Source organism: Sceloporus undulatus, chromosome 2, assembly GCF_019175285.1.
Source record: "Sceloporus undulatus isolate JIND9_A2432 ecotype Alabama chromosome 2, SceUnd_v1.1, whole genome shotgun sequence".
In the NCBI taxonomy this organism is placed as follows: Eukaryota; Metazoa; Chordata; class Lepidosauria; order Squamata; family Phrynosomatidae; genus Sceloporus; species Sceloporus undulatus.
The window spans coordinates 217583699-217600509 of record NC_056523.1 but is presented as its reverse complement, the minus strand read 5'-3'; positions in this window follow the sequence as shown (position 1 = coordinate 217600509).

The following is a 16811-nucleotide window of genomic DNA, read 5'->3' as shown; positions in this document are numbered from 1 at the left end:
AATCCGGTGCGGCTCGGGATTCATGGATACCATGGCGGGCCATAGGCTGTCCAGCTGATTTTAGGTCCAAGCATTTTGCAGGTAATACACTTAGATTTGGTTTTTTGTACGGGATGCGGAAAATCCGTGGGCGGAAAATATTCTAATATTTCCCCCCTGCCATGGAGGATCACTCCTTGTGGAGGCAAAAAATCAAGGCCTCTACCCAAGATCCCCCCGGGGGTGGTGGAACCTATTAGATGGTCCACCCTCGAAGGCTGATGGAACCCAAAAAAGGTTCCAGGAAGCCCTTAGAGGGGAACATGGTTGGAAATGACGGCGACTCTGTTGATGCCCGACTGGTATTTGAATACCGTGTTTCTCCAGGGCTATTACACGTATCGCTCCCAAGCGCCCTCTCAGGCCTCTTCCAAACGTACAGCCCTGAATACGGAAGATCTCCAGGCAAGGGAAGCGGGGTTCTGCGACGGCTTTAGAGCACCGCTGCGGAAACGGAAACCCTACGCTTAGCTGACAAGGCTCTCCTGGACCACCTTTTGGAGGACTACGGAGAGAGGCGATACGAGCGTGCTAAGAATTCGTTTCTATGGTGCTCTGTGTCGCGTCCGCGGTAGTCGCATCCAGCAGAGTTGTTCAGGTGGTTTCAGGGAGCTAACTCAGCTCCCCTCCCACCCTGAAACCGATCCTTGAACCTTCAAAGGCCTGCTGCGGACCATTTAACAACTTCTTCGTGGATAAAACCTCTTCGGATTATAAGCGAGGGTCTTAATGCTGGCATTAGGGCAGAACTAGGGTAGAGGTATCCAGAGCCTCCGTGGGACTCATAAACTGGATCAGTTTGAGTCGGTTAGTTACCGGAGATGTGGACAAGATCCTTGGAAGCGTTCGGAAGACAACCTGCTCCCTCGATCCCTGTCCCTCATGGCTAGCGGCTCAACTTCGTGTTACACCGGCGGATTATTAATATATCTTTTTGGATGGGCAATTTCCATTCCAGATTGAAATGGCCACTAATAAAAAACCGCCCTGCTAAAAAAGCCCTCCCTCGACCCCTTGATGCATAGCAATTACAGCCAGTCTCCGCTGCTGCCCATTTTGGGGAAGGTGATCGAGAAGGCGGTTTGCAATCCAGCTTCAAATCGGATCTTGATGAAACGGATATATGGACCATTTCAAACTGGCTTTCGGGTGGGTACGGGGTTGATGAGACGGCCATGGTCGCCTTGGTCGATGATTCTCCGTTGGGCATCGACAGGGGAAGCGTTTTGTCCCTGTTGGTTGCTCTTGGACCATCTCAGCGGGCTTTCGATACCATAGCCCCATGGTATCCTTCTGGAGCGCCTGTTGGTAGAGGTGGGAATCGGGGGCACCGCTCAGTTAGTTCCGGTTCCACCTCTTCGGGAGGTTCCAGATGGTGCAGGCTGGGAGACGTGTGCTCTGCTAAGAGGGCCCTTTACATCTGGGGTCCCTCAAGGAGCATTCTGCTCCCATGCTCTTCAACATTACATGAAACCCTCTAGGAGGATCATCCGGAACATGGGGTGCGGGTGGTATCAGTACGCTGATGACACCCAATAATCTTCTCTATGTCTCCGACTGATGCAGTTGCCCGAGGATGGCGTCTCTCCTCTCGTGGCCTGTCTGAGTCAGTAATGGGCTGGATGAGGGGAAAACCGACTCAGTCTGAATCCAGAGAAAGGTGGGGTACTTGTGATAGGTTCCCTGGGCCCGGGATGGCGGGGTTGGTTCCATTGTCCTGAACGGGATCATGCTTCCTGTGAATGACTTGGTACGCAGTCTGGGGGTGTCCTTGACTCATCGCTCCACCTTACATCTCAGGTGGATGCGATGGTCAGGAAGCACTGTTATCAGCTTCGGCTTATCCGCCAGCTGCGCCCCAACCTGTGCCAGAGGGACCCTTGAAAAACGGTTAGTACATGCTCTGGTAACCTCTCGATTGGATTTCTGCAATGCGCTTTACATGGGGCAACCCTTGTACCATACCGGAAGCTACAAACTGGTACAGAAAATGGCAGCCAGACTGGTCACTGGTACATCCCGGGCCAGTCATATAACACCTGTACTCAAAGATCTGCACCTGGTGGCCTATTCGCTTTGTCGGGCGCAATTACAATGGTGTTGGTTATAAACCCATAAGAAGCCCTACATTGGCTTGGGCCTCAGGGATTTACCTAGAGGAACGGCCTTTTCCCCATACAAATCCGCCGCCGCACCTCAGAACATCTGGACAGCAGCTAACTGAGGTGTCCCAGGGGCAAGAATTTAGCCTTCCACATCAGAGGAGGAACGTTTTTTACCATTCGGCCCTGACCCTCTGGAAGTATGCTGCCCTAGAGCTCCGTGTCGGCCACCTCCCTGGCCCAGTTTTCAGGAAGGGAATTAAAGACCTTCTGTTCCATGTTAGCATTCCGGACACAGTTCCAGTTAGTCTCCCCCAACCTCTGACAGCAGTGGAAGGCTGGCCACAGTGGGGCTTTTAATGGGTGGGTTTTAATGTGTTGTTTATTGGTAGTGTTGTAATTGTTGTGTGTGATATTGTGTGCACGCCCTGATTGTAAGGAAGGGCATGTTATATAATAAAATTAAATTAATATAAGTATAATAAGTACAATTTTATATTGTTACCCGTCCTTAGCTGCCGATCAGTGGGTGTTCAGGAACTAAGGGTTAGGGAAATAATTCAGCATACAATAAGACAGATTAAAATACAGAACATATCAATACAAATCAATGAAAAAATAACAAACTAAAAGGCCCCCATAGCCAACCTTTGGCCTTTATTTATTATTATTATTATTTTATGGTTGGGGGGGGGTGCTTAATTCCATGATGTCTCCCAATTTCCAATGGTTATCCTCCCAAGGGCAGGGACTAGGCAAAAAGCGTTGTAGTCTTCCATTTTCTAAAAACTCAGGTTACTTATTGCTTGTTAATTCACAGTGTATAGTGCTGAAATGAAAGGCCACATTATGACACACGTAGGTGGCAACAGTAGGAGCTCCCTTTCACTTCGTAACGTTATTCGAGCCTTACCTGGTGGGGAAACTCATGGTCTATGCCATTGTACCTCCATAGCAGGACCATGCAAAAAAAAGCTTTATGTCTTCTGTTTGCACTCAGGTTATCTCATACATGGCAATTCCAGTGGATAGCCTGAAGGAAAGGCCACAGTTGTGGGACAAAGCAATGGCAACAGTAGGAGGATCACTTTATATTACAGTATAGATGCTCCACAGTCCTTACCTGGTGGGGGAAACTCACGGTTGCACACCCATTCCATTGGCAACCTCCATAGAGGACCATGCAAAATCTTCATGTCTTCTTTTCCGCACTCAGGTTACTCATAGATGGCAATTCCATTAGATACCCCGAAAGAAAGGCCACAGTAATGACACAAGCAGTGGCAACTGTTTCAGTCAGCTTCCCTTCAATGCAGTAACATATTCATAGCCTTACCTGTGGGGGCGAAAATCATGTTCTATGCTCATTCCAACCTCCATAGCAGGACCATGCAAAAGCGTATTATGTCTTCTTGTTTGCACTTCAGGTTACTCATACATGGCAATTCCAGTAGTAATCCTGAAAGGGAAAGGCCACAATTATGACACCAAGCAGATGGCAAAAGTAGGAGGTCCCTTCACAGACAGTAACATACCATAGCCTTACCTTGTGGGGAAGAATTCATGTTGTATTGCCATTCAACTCCTAGCAGGACCATGCAAAATCTTCATGTCTTCTTTTCGCACTTCAGGTTACTCATAATGGCAATCCAGTAGATACCCCTAGCAAGGAAGGCCACAGTTATGACATAAGCAGGTGGCAAGCAGTATGAGCTCCCTTCACATGACAGTAACATATTCTAGGCCTTACCTGGTGGGGATCTCATGGTCTATGTCCATTCAACCTCCTAGCAGGACCATGCAAAAGCTTCATGTCTTCTTGTTTGCATTCCAGGTTATCATAGATGGCAATTCCAGTTGCTAGCCGTGAAAGGAAAGGCCCAAGTTGTGTGACCAAGCCCAGTGGTGACAATATTAAAGGAGCGCTTTATTTATTGTGGATCATTACATAGCCTGACCTGGTGTGGTAAGTCACGGTGCCACCCACTTCCATGGACCTCCATAGCAGGACCATGCAAAGCTTCATGTCTTCTTTTTCCGTACCCAGGTTACTCATAGATGGCAATTCCAGTAGATACCCCTGAAGAAGGAAAGGCCACCCAGTTATGAACAAGCAGGTGACAAAGTAGGAGGATACTTTGACATTACGTGGTAACTATTCATAGCCTTACCTGGTGGGAAAACTTCATGGTCACACCATTACAACCTCCATAGCAGGGACCAGCAAAAGCTTTATGTATCTTGTTTGCACTCCAGGTTACTCATACATGGCAATTCCAGTCGATACCCGAAAGGAAAGGCACAAGTTTATGGACACAAGCAGTTGGTGCAACAGTAGGAGCTCCCTTCAGTAGACAGTAACATATTCATAAGCCTTACCTGGTGGGGGAAACTCATGTTCTATGCCATTTCAAACCTCATGGGACATGCAAAAGCTTATTTTTTTTGTTTGCACTCAGGTTACTCATACATGGCAATTCCAGGTATTAGGCCCTGAAAGAAAGGCAACAGTTGTGACACAAGCAGGTGGCAAACAGTTGGAGGATAACTTTACATTTACAGTACAGATGCTCACAGCCTTATTGTGGGGTAAACTCACGGGTTACGCCCATTCCATTGGCAACCTTCCATAGACGGACCATGCAAAAGCTTTATGTCTTCATTTTCGCAGGTCATGTTTACTCATAGATGGCAATTGCCAGTGCATAGTCCTGAAAGGAAAGGCTACAGTTGTGGACACAAGCCAAGTGGCAATAGTTGGAGGATCCTTCACATTACAGAAATATACTAAAAAAACCTTACTGGTGGTTTAAACTCATGCTGTATTCCCAATAGATAGGAATCCAACGAAGCACCAGCATGCAAAATTATTAGACTTCTTTTCCACACTCAGGTTACTCATAGATGGCAAATTCTAACGCATAGCCCTGAAGGAAAGGCAAAAGTTGGGACACAAGCTAGTGGTAAAATTAAAACAATCCTTTCATATTTCTGGAATCATATACATAGCATGACCTGGTGTTTAATACGTTTCCCATTCATTGGAACCTCCAGGCGGACCATGCAAAAGCTATGTCTTCTTTTCGTACTCGGGTTACTTAGATGCAATTTCAGTGGATGGATTGAATGAAGGCGGCCACAGTTTGGAACAAGCAGTAGCAAATAAATGATCCCTTTATATTGTGGGAAAATATACATAGTTTACATGGAGGGGTAACTCACGATGTTCGCCACTCATGGCATCCTCCCAGTAAGACCATGGAAAGCCTTATGACTTTCTTTTCACTCATGTTATCATAGACGGGAATTCCAGATAAAGCCCCGAATGGAAATCGCCAAACAGTTGTGACCTAAGCAAGTGGCAAGATAAAGGTCCATTCAAATTGTTATAGTATAAGAGTTTCATGTTGAGGGCGATAATCATGATGTCTCCCACCCATTCCACTTAAAATTTATCCTCCAAGCAGGACCAGGACACAAGCCTGATGTCTTCTTTTCCACTCCGGTTACTTACTGATTGTATCGTGTAATAGCCTGAAAGGAAAGGCCAACCATTATGACACAAGCAGGTGGCAGTGATCTGGGGTCCTTGACATTACAGTAACTATAATAGCCTTAATCCTTGGTGTGGCGTCCACGGTGTCTCCACCTTCCATTGGCAAACCCAGCAGGGACCATGCAAAAGCTTTATGTCTCTCTGTTTTCCCATGATGGTACTTATACATGGCATTCCAGTAGTATACCCTGAAAGGAAAGGCCACAATTATGACACAAGCATGTGGCAACAGTAGGAGATCCCTTGACTTACAATAAACCTATTCATAGCCTTACCTGGTGGGGAACTCATGGTTCTACAAACCATTCAACCTCCATAGCCAGGGACACCCTGAAACTTTATGTCTTTTTTTTGCATTCAGGTTACTCATAGATGGCAATTCCAGTGGTAAGCCTTGATAGGAAAGGCACAGTGTGTACACAAGTATGTGACAAATTAAGGAGGGCGCTTTGATATTAGTGGTATCATATACATAGCCTTGACCTGGTTTGTGGGTAAGTCACGGTTGCCCACCCATTCCATTGGATCAATTCCATAGCAGGACCATGCAAAAAGCTTTTCATGTATTATTGTTTGCACGTCAGGTTACTCATATGGGATGAATTCTCAGTAGAAGTAGATACCCTGTGAAAAGGAAAGGCCACAGATTATGACACAAGCAGTGGTGGCAAACGATAGGAGGTCCCTTGACATTACAATGACAGCGCTAAATATTATAGCCTTTATCTGGTGGAGGAAAGTCATGGTTCTATGGCAACCATTGTCAACCTCCATAGGCAAGGGACCATGCAAAAGGCTTTATGTCTTCTTGTTTGGACTCAGGTTTGTACTCATACATGGCAAATTCCAGGTATAGTAAACCATGATAAGGAAAGGCAACAGTATTGATGAACACAAGCAGGTGGCAACAGTTGAGGAGGATCACTTTAACATTACAGTAAGCATGACTGTAACTATTCATAGCTTACGGTGGGGAAGGAAATCCCGGATGTGGTTAGCATTACCATTGGCAACACTCTCCATAGAAGGGGACCATTGCCAAAAGCTTTATGTCTCTTGTTTGCACTCTAGGTATACTTCATGAATGGCAATTTCCAGTAGTAAACCCTGGAAAGGAAATGGCACAGTTATGACACAAGCATTTGGTGGCAACAGTAGGAGCTCCCTTACACATTACAATAACATATTTGTAGGTTCTTTACTGGTGGGGAAAACTCATGGTCTACAACATTCAACCTCATAGCGAGGTATCATGCAAAAGAGTTTATGTGTCTTCTTTTGTTGAATTCGATGTTATCATATGATTGGCAATTCCAGTAGATACTTTGAAAGGAAAGGGGCCTACGAATTATGACACAAAGACAGGTGGGCAAACAGTTAGGTAGCTCCTCTTTACACGGGAAGTAAATATTCATAGCATTACCTGGTGGGGAGAAACTTATGTTGGCTATGGCCCATTCAAACCTCCATAGCAGGGACCATGCAAAAGATTTATGTTTCTTAGTTTGCAATAGGTTACTTACAGATGGCAATTCCAAGTGTATAGCCCTTGAATAGAAAGGAACAGATTTGTGGACACAAAGGCATGGGGTTGGCAAACAGTTTGGAGGGATCACTTTAATTGGACAGTAAGCTGCTCACAGCCTTACTGGTGGGGAGGAAAAAACTCACGGTATTACGCCCATTCATTGGTCAAAACTCCATAAGCAGGACCATTGCAAAAGTTTCTGTCTTCATTTTACGCACTCATGTTTATCATAGATGGGCAATGCCAGTGATAGCCTGAAGGAAACGAAAGCAACAGTTGTGGACACAAGGCAAGTGGCAATTAGTTGGAGGATGCCTTCACCTATACAAGAAATTATAATAAAACCTTACTGGTGTGTTTAAACTCATGGTTTGTATATTCCCAATAGATTAGGATATCCACGAATAGCTCTCAGCATGCAAAAGTATTAGACTTCTTTTCCACACTCAGGTTATCATGAATGGCATTCTATGAGAATAGCCCTGTGAAAGGAAAGGGCACAAGTTTGGGATCACATAGTAGTTGTAAAATTAAAGACAATTCCTCTTTTATTATGGAATCATTATATTAATAGCTTACCTTGGTGGGGTTTAACTCAGGGGTTTCCCCCCATTCATTTGGATACCTCACAGAAGGACCATGCAAAAGCGTTCATGTCTTCTTTTTGTACTCAGGTTACTCCTATAGATGGCAATTCAGTGGATGGCCTTGAAAGGAACGGCCACAGTTGTGAGGACAAAGCCAGTAGCAGTATAAAATTGAGTCCTTTTATTTGTTGGGATAATTATTACATAGTCTTAACTGGAGGAGTAACTACGATGTTTCGATATGAATTAAGTAAGGATGGAAAAGTCGATTTTTTCAATCAGGTTACTCTTAAGATTGGGAATAACCGTTCTTCATGCCATGCAGGGTTATAGGGTTTGAGAGGAAAGGTGACCCTGGAAAAGGCCTTAGACAGTGACCTTTTTTGCATTGCAGGTGATACTAGGGTCTAGAGATGGAAGGGCGAAAAGGCTGGAAGTCCACACCCCGTTTTCTGCCATTGCAGGGATACATAGGGGTCTTGAGATGGAAAGTGGCCTCACAGGCCCTGACCAAGTCCGACACCCAGTTCTTCTGCCATGAAGGGTATACCTAGGGTCTTGAGATGGAAGGGGCGCCCAAAGGCACTGACCCAGTCCACAACTAACGTTCTTCTGCCATGCAGGGATACATAGGGTCCTTGAGATGGAAATGGGGATCCAGAAAAGGCCCTGACCCAGTCACACACTCCTTGTCTTCTGCCATGGAGGGTATACTAGGGGTCTTGAGATGGAATGAGGGCCCCAAGAGTACCTGACCAAGTCCAAAACCATCTCGTTCTTCTGCCATGAAGTGGATACCTAGTGGTCCTTGAGATGGAAGGGGTCCCCAAAGGCCATTGAACCAGTAAAACAAAACTGTTTTCTGCCTAGTCAGGGATACCTAGGGTTCCTGAGTGGAATGGGCCCCAAAGTCCTGAACCCAGTCAACGCACCCCCGTTCTTTTGCCATCCAGGGATTAATAGGTTCATAGAGTTGGAAGGTACGTTTTATTTATGAGAATAAAAATTTAATTTACATAAAATTTAAAATAAAATACAATACACATTGGATTAAATTTAAATAAAAGCAATGAAAATAAAGTATAGAAATAAAAATCATATAAAAATGAAGTAGTTAAAAATGCGATAGAACATGTAATAAATATCAAAACATATGAAATGAAATAGAATCAAAATACAATTAAAATTAATTAAATATGAAATTACGTCTGAAATGAATATTGGCATATAAAAATAAAATAAAAACATATAAGAACCAATAAAGTAAAAAATAATTAAAAAACTCAAAAATGTTAAAATCTAAAAAATACATAGTATACAAGTAAAATAATAACACAAAAATGTTTTTGTGTCTATAACGTACTGTTGGACCCCAGGCATTAAATAAATGAAGATAGGAATGTAAAAATAAACCAAAGAGAATCGGAGAGGGCGATGATCGTGATAGGAAACGATGTATGAGAAAAAAGAAACAGAAAGAAAGAAAAGGTTGGATGAAGAATTGGCAATTGGAAAATAAATGAAAAGAGAAGCTCACCTAAAAGAAAGAGATGAGAAAAGTAAATGAAAATGGAGGGAGGGAGGAGGTATGGTGAGGAATAGAGCTGAAATAGTGCAAAAGCAGGAAATGTAAAAGGAAAAAAAAAAGGAGAAAAGAAAGGCTAAAACTTACAAGAAAGAGAGTAAAAAGGAGGATGGAGATACGAAAGAAGAGTAAAGAGAGGAAGGAAAAACGAATTATTAAAATAGAAGAAGGATGGCACAGACCTTGAGGAGGAAAAAATGGTTAAATTAAAGAGAAATACAGTTTTTTTTTTTAATGATTTATTTTGTTAATATTTTAATTTCTAAATATTTGTATTTGTTATTTTTCTGTTTTTAACTTTTACTGTGATGTTTTATTTTTATATAATGTATCATTTATTTTATTTTCGACCTTTAATTTCTGTTTTGTTTTGTTTTCTTCTTTATTTTATTTTGTAAATTTAAATTTTAACTGAATTCTTTCTCTCTTTTCTATTTCCTGCCTCAGGAGGCTGTCCTAAGTGACTGTAGCCATGGAGGGCGCCGGAGAGCAAGTGAGGATGAAGGCAGCTGCTGCTGTTTCCATTGAGGAGGTAGGTTCACAGATGATGGCAGAGGATAGAGGAGGGATGGGAAAGAGGACAGGAGGACGTGTTCCCTATGCGGCACCATCAGGTTGGCGCATGGGGCTAAACAGACGGAAGGAAGGGTCGTGGCCTGGGAGTTGTTAGGATTCAAGCCTCTGGGTGTGTCCTTTGCAAAAATGCATGCTGAATTAAAAGAGACCACGTGCATTACTTAAAAGGTATTGAATTCTTTCCAGAAAAGTTGGATGAAAGAGAAATAATTATTAAATTAGTTATTATTTGAATTATTTATTATTTCCTACTTCCTACCTAGGCTGGACCAAGGAGGGCGCTAATCGAGCTGTTCTTTGGCCACTGGGGGAGTTTAAGAGAATGGATGGAAATTGTTTGGTTGAATTGGAGACTTCCTGATGGAGAAAAGGATTGCTAGGGTTTTGGGTTTTAACTAGGATTTGGGTAGGAAAGAGGGAGGAATATGTTTTCCAGAGGTTGCCAATGGGGTTAACGGTTATTTTGATTAGTCCAGTTGGAATGGGTAAAGATGTTAGCTGTCTTTTCATGGTTTCAGAAACAAGGTATTGCATCAGGGCCCTTCTTGGGGTCTCTCCAGAATGGATATACATAGGGATTTAGAGTTTGAAGGGCCCCAAGGAGGCTTTCCAGAGGTATGCGGCGCGGGTTAACGGTTAGTCCATTCATGAGAGGAATAATTAGTGTTAAAGTTTTTTGATGTTAAATGAGGACAAGGGGCATTCCAGTCCTGGCCATCCTTCTCCCATGAAGGAATACATAGGGTTCTAGAGTTTGAAGGGCCCGAAGGATGCCAAAGTCCTTGGCCCTCCTTCTCCCATGGAAGGGTTAATACATAGTGGTTCTAGAGTTTGAAAGGGCCCGAAGGGGCCACCCAGTCCTGGCCCTCCTTTCTCCCATGAAGGAATACATTAGGGTCCTAGAGTTTGAAGGGCCCAAGGACCACCATGTCCTGTCTCTCTTCTGCATGGGAGGAAATACATAGGGGTCTAGAGTTGTGAAGGGCCACAAGGACCACCCAGTCCTTGGTTCCTCCTTCTCCCATGAAAGGACATACATAAAGTCTAGAGTTTTGAAGGGCTCAAGGGCCATCAGTCCTTGTCCATCTTCTCCCATTGAAGGAAATACATAGGGTTCCTAGAGTATGAATGGCCCCAAGGACCACCCAGTCCTGGCCCTCCTTCTCCATGAAGGAATACATTAGGGTTCGTCTAGAGTTTGAAGGGCCCCATAGGACCACCCAGTCTGCCCTCCTTCTGCATGAAGGAATACATAGGGGTTCCTTAGAGTTTGAAGGAGGCCAAGGAACCAAGTCCTGTGTCCCTTCTTCTGCCATGGAGGAATTTACATTAGGGGCTAGAGTTCAAAGGTGCCCAAGGGTCACCAGTCCTTTGAGTATGGGAAGGTGCGACCTAAGAGGCCCTGGACCAGTTCCACACCATCTGTCATGCGCGGGATACTTAGGGGTTATTGAGATGCAAGGGAGCCCCAAAGGCCTCTGACCAGTCCACACCTCGTGTCTTATGCCAATGAAGGAAGTACAATAGGGTCCTAGAGTTTGAAGGGCCCAAGGAAGGACCAACTCAGTCTGTTCCCTTTCTGCCATGAAGGAGGAATATAAATTAGGGGTCCTAGAGTTGAACAGGGGCCCAAGGACGGACCAGTTCCTGCCCCTCCTTGATGCCATGAAGGAGAGTAGTAAGTACATACTGGTCCTTAGAGTTTGGGAAAGGGTCCCTAAGGGTGGATCCAGTCCTTGCCCCTCCTTCTTCCATTGAAGTAGAATACATAGGGTTATAGAAGTATGAACGTGACCCAAAGGGGCCATCTCAGTCCTGCCCTTCCTTTCTCGCATGAAGGAATATCATGGGGTCCTAGAGTTGAAAGTGGTCCCCTAAGGGCATCCATGTCCTGCCCCTCTTTGCCATGAAGGAAATACATAGGTGTTCTAGGAGTTTTGAAGGGTTCCAATGGGGCATTCAGTCTAGCCCCTCTTGGCATGAAGGAATTACATAGGGTTCTTAGAGTTGAAAGGGCCCCAAGGGCATCCAGTCCTGCCACCTCCTTCTGCCATGACGGAATTTATAGCAGTGTGTAGAGTTTGAAGGGCCCAAGGGCCACGGCAGGTGCTGTGCCTTCCCTTATGCGATGTGCAGAGGGAAACATAAGGTTTCCTAGAGTGCCAGGGCCCCAAAAGGTCACACAGTCCTACCATTTCTTCTGCGATGAAGGGGAATAATTCAGGATATTCGTAGACTTTGAAGGGGGCAATAAGGTAAGGCCACTAATTCTGACCCTTTTTTGCCCTGCAGTGAATACATAAGTGCCTAGAGTTTTGATAGGGCACCAAGTCAATCCAGTCCTGTCCACTCTTTGCCATGAAGGAATACATAGCATTTTGAATGCTGGGGATATAGGGTCTTGAGGTGGAAGGAGGAAGGTTGAGTAAGTGTTCTTTCTGATGGGTATATGAAGGTTTTGATATAGAAGGAGGACTCAAAGGTCCTGACCCAGTCCCACACCTCGGTCTTGATGCCTTTAAAAAGGCATCATTAAAGATGGATTTCTTTTGTGGGGGTCTATTCCCAGAATGACCTCCTAATGAGACAGGACCATTTGTACGTCCAAACCAACCTTCCCTAATGCACTCCTGTTGTTTGAATTGTTTTAAGTCATGTTATTTATTATCGTATGGATTTATTGTCATGGTTATATTTTTTTATGTGGAAGGTGGGAGGTGGAGGAGGTTTGGGGGGAAATTAAGTGGAATGTTTTTATTTATTACCATTTTATTTAATTTATTTTATTTATTACCAGAGAATTTGTATTTGAGCTTTGTATCTGTTATCGTCTAGAAGGCCTGAAAAAAAGAGAAATTTAAAATTTTAATATGGGAAAAACAAATAAAATATATTGTTGTTATTATTTTATTGTTATTGTGTTTTTGTTGTTGTTATATTGTGGACCCACTCTTAACTCCTCCTCTGGAATTTGCATTTTTGAGTGGAAGGAAGGACGGAAGGAAGGAGGAAGAGGAAGGAATAGGGAGGAAGGGAAGTGGAAAGAATTTTTGGCAATGCGCACAAGGAGGCGACAGAGAATGTTGACAAAAACGCATTGCAATTTTGCAATTTTTATGCATGGATTTTGGGGGGGTGTAAGTAGGGGGAATAAATGGGGGGGTTACGTAAGGAGGAATACGTGGGGAGCATTAAGTGGGGGGTCGTAGCTTCTATTCCTAAAATTTGTCTTACAATCTAGAGGTTGTAAGGGGACCCAAGGACCATCCAGTCCAGGCCCCATTCTGCCATGCAGGAAATCTCCATTGAATGCATCCCAGACGAAAGAAGGACAATCCCCGACAGGATTCCTAGGAGGAGCGTTCCTGACAGTATAGGGCTGTTTGACATAGGAACAAAAATCCCTTGGGTTGCTTAGTGTGAGCTCCTTCTTAGATGGTATTTAAACAGAGGCTGGATGGCATCTGTTCAATAGGGATGCTTTGACTGAGAGTTCCTGCATTGGCAGTAATATGGGTTGGATGGATTTGGCCCTTTGTTGGGTGATCTCTTCCAACTCTAGGTATTCTACGTATTATGATGAAATTCCAAAAAGCAAATTTTTTATTTAGTAAATAAATTTATTAATGAAGGCGGAAAAGAAATGTATTAATTTATTTTTGAGCACCTAAATCCAGACTAGCTCTGCGGGACAAAACACTCCCATACTATCCCCAAGGAGATTGGCACAAAAAGGTGGCGGAGGCTCCAGAGCCGGAGGGGAGGATGGACACTTCTCATCGTCCCAGGATGACGCAGAATTTGGTGCGGGCGACCTTCTCAATTGGCTTGGAATGAATATCCATTCAATCCTTCTGGCCCTCAGGGTGCAGAGGACAGCCATGTTTTCCCAGGGGTGTGTTGATGGGGAATTGTAGTCCAAAAGCCATTGCCTAGGACTTTGCTGAGTCCTTGTCAAGCACACACAGTGACACAGACATGAGCTCCTCAGGTGTTAGTGTGGGAGCTAGCAGGCCTCTTGAACTGCAGGTACTATCAATCCTCCTTCCCAGGGTTGTTTGGATTGAATGTCTTGTTATGGGTCTTGGAAAGGACATATTCCCATCATCCTAATTCAAGCCTCATTCTTGCCCTAGAGCACTTCAAGATAGGGTGGGTTGGAAGGAACACATTCCAACATTCCTCAGCAGGCCATTGCAGAGGTTCTATTGGGTGCCCCCTCCCTGCGAGCTCCTTCCTGGTAATTCCCAGCATCCTCAGCCCTCCGGGGATGATGGGAATTTGTAGGTCCACAGTAAGAAATTCTGCACTCGCGAAAGGGAGCCAGCATGCATCAAACCCATAATCCTTCTTCCCTTTGTCCATGAAGAAGAAGCAAAAGGGAAAGCGTTCTTATATATATATATATATTATCTATATGATATGCTTCTATATAAAGTATTTGTAATTTTTAATAGGGTTTTGCTTTGCAGGAATGGTGACCTTTCAGGGGAAGCCTGGTGAGGATCTAATCTCTTGTGATAGAATCAAGAGAGCTTATAAAGGTGTCATTTCTGTTAACAAAAATAGATGTTTTCAGGGGGGGTGACATTATTTTAACAGAAGAGATTTTTGGTATCGGATGGTAGAAATAAAATTGAACGAATAAGGTAGTTTCATAATTCACAGAACAGAAATGAAGATGGATGCAAACATAGTTTTTTTGTGGGGTGTTTGGTGGCTATGTGGGGCCAAACATTCTATCCGACGTTTCAGGTCCGCATCTGTGGGTTGGCATCTCCAGAGGAATTTGTGCTTTGCGTCTCTAAAATTGTTCTCAAAAAACTTTAAATGTTGTTGATGTTTATAGGTTAGTCCTTAGCTCCCATGATTGAGAACATAAAATTCAGATTGAAGGGGATTGGAGGGGTTCAGGGTGGAACCAATGATCAGAGTCTGTTTGTCTTGGGGAGAGAATAAGAAATGAGTGCCAGGGGACAATTCACATGGCAATTTGAATCTCGTAGTGAAGTCAGGGATGTTTGGTTTTGACAAGTTATTAAAATCTCCTAGAAAGCTGCTTTTCTCACTTGTCTTCCCTGGCAGCACATTGGCCCAGTGGTGGTCTTATAGGTGGAAAGTATTGAGAAAACCAGGCCCAGTGTTTGGTAATACATTACGTCTGCCCAGCTGAGGGCCGTTTTACAATGGAGTTTAAAGGGATGGTGATGGATGTATCAGTTTGGTGGAGAGGAGAGTGTTTGAAGCCATAGGTCCTTTATGACTCTTACCGTCACACTCCAGTCAGCATCAAAAGAAGTAGCATAAAGAAACGCGAGGTTGATGGGGCAGTAAAGAGGGAGTTAGATCTTGTCATTGGCGCTGGTTTTTGACAATGAGAACACCTGTGTGTTCGTTGTGGCTTCGAAGTTGGGGGTGTCATTAGCTATGGATCTGTGGGTGACTTGAGCATGCCAGGCATATAAAGGGACTGCAGAGCCCCAGGCACAAACAGCCCTGAAATAACGCGACTAGAAGGAATGGTTTTACAAGGCAAGAGAGCTCAGAAGCATCTGTCAGGCTTCTATGGAATATAATTACTATTACTTATTATTATTATTATTCTGTATTTTATTATATATTATTATTATTATTGTTATTGCTTGGTTGTTATTGCTAAATGCTTTTAGCTGTACAAATTGTTTCAAGGGGAGGGGGCTGCGCAGAATAATTGCAGTGTGGGCATAGTTTAGGGATTAGGTGTGATCGAACATATCTGTAAAGCATATCATTGAGCATCTTATAAACAGAAACCTTTTGCTTCTTACTTGCTTGTTCTTAAGAATGAAGATGGCAAACGCTCCTTGGTAGAGAGAGAGATTAGGGGGACAACTTGGCCCTCTTGATCCTTGCCTTATGTGCTTTGGCCATCCGGAGGAGGGAGCTTGCCTCTGGAGGATGTTTTGAGGGTCATCTTCAATGCATCCTTGAGGGAATAATCAAGTTTGATTGCGTGTGTGAAGGTAAAGGTTTGGTTATTGCGAAAAGAAAAGTTTGCTTTGAATGGAAAATTAGAAACCAGATCTTAACATTTCTCTTTCTTGTTTTTTCTTACAGGCCACAGTATGCTGCTTCGGAGGATTGGCAAGCTCAATGAGGCCCTTGATAGAACGCTGCGTGGCTGATTGATGCGGGTCCGCAACAAACAAGCCGAAAATTGGAGAGTGGCTAAAGGCCGAGGCGCATGGAAGCTAGTAAGTAGCCAGCCCTTGCCTCTCACGCTGGGGAAGTCTGTATGATTGAGCCTTTTGATTTGCGAGGGAAAAGCGGAAAGAGCAATGAGAATACGAGGAAACGGACAGGCCCTTTGCAACGACAGCAAAAGGACGATGGGGAAGCAGTCTCTTCCCTCATAGACTAGAGACATCATGTCAAGGAATGTTTTGCTGGTGACGAGAGGAGAGGACCACAGTCTCATGTCTTGAAATTGCTCTTGGATTTTTTAACTTCCAGGGTAAAACCTGGAATAAATTGTTTTATTTGGGACACTGTTATTCACCATGTGGGGAAAGCAATACAATAAATTAGAGTCCCACTGACAAATGGCAAACCGCCACTTGTTCCATTCTGTGCCTTTTGTAAACCACCTTGTGGAGTATTTGAAATTGCAGGTGGAAGCAGGTGCAAAGAATGCCAAAGAACCCTTTTTTAGCCAAAGCAGGAGAGTTCTTTGTCGTGCATTCTTGTGTGTTGCAAAAGGGGGAAGAGCGCAAAAAAATAAAAGGCCTATTTTAATGTCTATATATTAAGGATCGGCATTAAAGACTTGGGATGGGAAGCAGCTTCTTTTGTATATTTT